The sequence below is a fragment of the Rhagoletis zephyria genome, unplaced genomic scaffold (assembly GCF_001687245.7).
Source record: "Rhagoletis zephyria isolate East Lansing unplaced genomic scaffold, Rhagoletis_zephyria_1.1 Rzeph_scaffold_17984, whole genome shotgun sequence".
Lineage (NCBI taxonomy): Eukaryota > Metazoa > Arthropoda > Insecta > Diptera > Tephritidae > Rhagoletis > Rhagoletis zephyria.
Genome location: NW_016175045.1, coordinates 2542 through 7611, shown reverse-complemented (window position 1 = coordinate 7611; position 5070 = coordinate 2542). Strand labels below are relative to the sequence as shown.

The 5070-nt window shown below is 40.7% G+C and overlaps 1 pseudogene; it reads right to left on the bottom strand.

Moving 5' to 3' along the window:
- Positions 1-363: 363 nt before the first annotated feature.
- LOC108380023 (arylsulfatase B-like) lies at positions 364-4545 on the bottom strand (annotated as a pseudogene).
- Between the last annotated feature and the right edge of the window lie 525 nt (positions 4546-5070).

Genomic DNA, 5070 nt, shown 5'->3' with positions numbered 1-5070 from the left:
ATTCTGTTCTTCACTACTTTTTATTGAACACGAAACCGACTCTCTGCTTTGTCGAGTGACCATAAGCGTGGCGAAATTTGATCGCTCCGCATCAATTAGAGTTAATCGGGTGCTTTAATTTTTTTCTTATACTGCGTGTTTTTTGAAAATATTTTAAACAATAATCTTGTTTGTTTTATTTTGGACCGAATATCCGTAATCCCTTGCTTGGTTTGGAGACAAACCTGTTTTGGCGTTATTCCATTTTCAGTGTAGCTTTTCGTTCTGTGGGTTCAAGTTTTTCACCTTCATTTATGTTCATTTAACTTAGGCAATGCGAAGGTAATCAAACAAACAACAACAAAAACACATATTTTTTGCATTTCTCGTACTCTAGAAACTCGGAAGTCCGTGGAAAACTTTATTTCGATGACTATGACAGTTAAGTATATTTGGATAATCCATATGCAATTTTATTTTAACTATCTAGTTCGCACGGCATTCCATAAAGGCCACAATCGAAAGAATCTGAAAATTTAACAAATGTAATAGAAATTTACATATTTAATATTCCCTCCCTGTACCACGTCTACTCACCTTCACTGGTAGATTCCTCCAAGAAATTCGTCCAAGCGCAGCGATGATGCGAGGGACTATACTCGAAATACCCCTTCTGGTTGCCCGGTGGCCAAGCGGTGCGTCTATGCTGCCGTACACGCTCTGCGCATGCGTGCCAGCACATCGCTATACTCACGCGAGGCAGCTAAATTATTCCGTTCACACGGATCCACAGCCACATTGTAGAGACACTCCTCAAGAAGTGCATTACAGCTACGTTGCACGCCCGTGCCGCAGCGTATTGTAGCCTCATACGTAGCTGCTCTACCTGCTCGCGCGCAGCTGTGATTCGTCATATTTACGCAATACTTGCGAGGTTGTTGAATTTTCCACTGCCGCGAAGTAGTCTAAACTACGCGGATCAGTGTCGACGAGCTCGCGATAGGTGAGCAGATTATCGAGGCGTCCCGCTGAAGTGGTACCTTTCACATATTTCCAATCGCCTTGCTGGAAAGCGATCCACGTGCCATATATCATCAAGAAAGTGCACTATTTCACGATTTTTTTTCGGTTGACTGTGATTAGAGGAATCGCCACTAAGCGCTGGCCATAAATTGATGCCATCCAAGCGGCAGCGCAGAGCGATTCAATGGTATGTTGGCAGCAGCAGCTAGCGTGGGTAACCAATCCCCAATGTACATTGTTGGATGAAAGAGTGAGGCACGTTCACGCATGAGAGGACTCCAAATGGCGCCAGCTACACGCACGACCACCCTCCCACGGAGTGTTTTTTTGCTGTGAAAAGATGCAAGGAAAGGTATTTTAGTAATGGTTAGTGTACTTGGGTTGGGAAAGAAAATTTTTGTACCCCTCTCAATGGAAAGTTGGAAGCAGAGTTTGCAAACAGTCCAACCGAAGGTCCACCGTTATCAGAGTGGAATATCACTATGGAGTTCTTGAGCATATTGGCCTTTTCGAGCGTTTGTATAATACGTCCTACGCTTTGATCCAGGCGTGAGACCATGGCTGTGGATTGTGAAAGGAAATAGTTATACTTAGTATATACATACATAGAATCACATTTGGTTATGGTGCCGTCACCAAAATATGTATTTTAAAAATTGTTGCTATTTACGTAAATTTTTCAACGGTTTTTTCGTTAAATTTATAAAATTTGTCGATACCATTTTCTATACATTTTTCGATATATTGATAGATAGATTAATCGCTATTGTTTTCGATACTAAATATTATTTATGTCGTTGCATTGGCATAAATAAAGTTTCTTCGCCATAGAAACCTTTTAGTACTCAAGAACAAATTTGTTAAAAATTTCGAACCCAGGTTGAGCTAACGAAAGAAAAGTTTGCGCTAACCTGGGACAAACGAACCTGATACAGTTCGTTCTAAAGTTCTAATTATGAGGTGTCAACTTCACACAGCCTAGTTTACAGCGTTATGCTAACGTCATTCATTGCATCTACTTACCCGCATAAGTTCGCCTGTTAGGATCCTTGATGTATTGAAATTTTGCAATTTCTTCCTCTGGCGCCTGCAAGGGATCATCCGAATTACCCGTATGCACTGCCAAATGACTCAAAACGAGCAAAAGCGGCTTTGTATTATTATTCGCCAGTATTATACGCTCAGCTTCACGCGTGAAAAGATCCGTTGCATATGTGCCACGTTCTGCACATTCCAGCTCCATATTGCGACGAAAATCATAGCCCATAGAGTAGCCGGGTACCTGCGACAGAAGGTGAGCTTATTAATAACTCTGAGACTCTCTATACAGTATTCTCTCTATAATGCCAACCTACCGGCATGAGACTGCGTCGCTGATAGTAGTCTACAAAGCCACCCCAATAGCCATAGTGATAATCGAAACCTCTATGAGTGGGCGTGAATTCACGTTTTGCAAAACCCAAATGCCACTTACCCACCAAATTAGTGGAGTAGCCAGCTTTTTGAAAGATTTCTGGTAACATAGTAATATTTGTCGGCAATCCCCATGGTTCTTCGTTGCTAATAACAAAATGTTGTGTCCCTGTGTATAAAAACAAGCTTGTGAGAGTGGATTTAGAATTGTTTCCGCAAAATCACTCCAGACCTGTGTGTATCGGATACCGGCCAGTCATGAGCGCTCCACGCGATGGTGTACAGATAGCTGGCGCATACAGATGTTCCAATATTTTACCATGATATCCGAGCGCATCGATATTGGGTGTGAGAAATTCCCGCGAGCCGTGAAAGCTAATGTCATCGAAGCCCTAGAAGGTGTAAAATAATATAGAAAAGCATGCTTAAAACTCCGTAGCTACAAATCTATTTAATACTACTTAGGCTGTTGATTTTTACGGCATACATATTGTGTATACAAGTAAGTTAGGTTAGGTTATGCTGGCTGACCTTAAGACGTCTCGCATAGACAAATAGAATACCCGTAGCGTTGCCAGACACGTTTACGACCCATGAAACAGTGCTTTAACACAATGTTAAAGAATATCGCCGTTCCTTTGGTAATTAGCTCCACAGTTACTTTTTGTCTTCTATAAGACCTAATTTAAACGCATGTGCTGATAGCAAATAATGCCCTGTTTTCAATCCCACAAGAAGTCTTAAGTCTGTTCATCTTGAAGATAGAAAGAAATCAGTAAGTTTCTTGTCGTATGAACTACACACAGGGCTGGTTTTTACAACTCAACTTAACTTAGTTTAGACATTTTTTGGACTTAAGTCAAAAGTTAGCCTACATTTTATTCAGCTTATTCTTGTAAGTCTGAAACCCTCAGTTCTTTTAAAAACCCTGTCCGCTTTTCGGTACTTGAGCAGATCTTGCAGTCCCACAACTGTAGACCAAACATTGAATGTATTGCCCATCGCCAGCTATGACTTTTCCCCACTTTTCTGCCAATGCATGGATTCCGCATCAATCAACCTGCTCGTCTTTAGAGACAAAGAACCGTAAGGGAATTCTGCATCGACCGCAACAAATGGTAGTCTGATGGTGCAAAGTCTGGGTTTGTAAGGCGGGTGGGTTATGACTTCCCATCCGGTACCTTCGAAATAAGTTTTGACAACGTGTGCTTATGCCCGAGCATTGTCGTGGTAAAAGATCAGTGATTCACATCTGCTTCAAATGCATCATATGTTGTCGATCGACTGACCACCTTTCAGAAGATCATGATACAGGACTCCCTTTTGGTTTCACCAAATTGAGAACATTACCTTGCTGCCATTGAATATTTGGCTTTGGCATCGATATGCCTTCTGGCGCCTTGGATTGTGGCAATGAATAAATTTTTCGTTAAAAAACGACCTCGAACGAGCATTTGAGGCAACAATGGCTTGCAATCGCAATGAAATGCCTGGTTGACTGACCTCTAATATTGCCACACAAGGTTTGGCACGTGTCTTTGTCCAAATTTGCCTCCAATTCGGCGTTTACAAACGTTGATGTCGTGGCTTTTGAAACGTCGAAACCAGTACTGATGGGTAGAAATTTATGGAGCATGCTTTCGGTAAGCCTCGCACAGCAGCCGAAAACTTCCTGTTGCACTTTTCTTCCGATGTAAGCAAAATACCGATGCTTCCCGCGAATCGAGTTTTCAAGGCACAAAAATTGACATAGTCGTCGAACGAAGAAATGCTGTTAAATGATGATGCTTCAATTTGAAGTTGGCTGCAACTTTGTTCGGTATGCCTAAACACTACAAGTACCCTCTGTTGACACTCCTTTAATACTTATTTCTACTTGCTGTCACTAAATTACTTACCAAATCATCAGCTAGTATGAAAATTATATGCGGTTTCTCGCCATCTTGCTCCACTGTGGCATCAGCAGCCGCTAGATGATTATTGATTATTACATCAAAGCTGATTAGCGCGTAACCGAGCAGGTATTTCAATATAAGCCAAAACATAGCAAATCGCGGTGACGTATTCGTACTTTACTTATCCGAGATTTAGTTTAATATGTACATAAGTACATTTATAATATTATCAGTATTGGTTTTAGGTCATTAGCCACTTAGGTGTATAGTAGACACTTGATACCACTGGCTACTCGACTACGACTGATTGCTCTATTGATCGAATTTTAATGCTTAGCGCCAATTTTGCGGCTTAAAAGCTTAGAAGTGAGAGCTTTGCTGATAAGCACGTATGTATGTTTGCACCTACACACTAATGTTAGAAATGTAGCTCTGAGATGTTAAGTTGTTGATTAATTGGCTCATGAGAGATTTTAATCTGGAAGTAAAAAATTCAGATCTTACTTTTTCGAGCTAAGGGCAGAAATATGTATCTCTTATAATTTTTAAACAATAGCCGTTTGTAAAGAGTGTTTTCTGACCAAGAGGGGGCAAAGTCATAAGCTAACGATTAAATATGTTTTGTTTACTTTCGGAAATTTGTTTGGTCTAAAATCGCGGTTGTTTCTGTGATTAAAAGTTATGAGTGGAATAAGATCGTGTGGGAGAAAAATTAATATGTACATATGATGTGATATCATTTATGTTCTGACGCAGTACT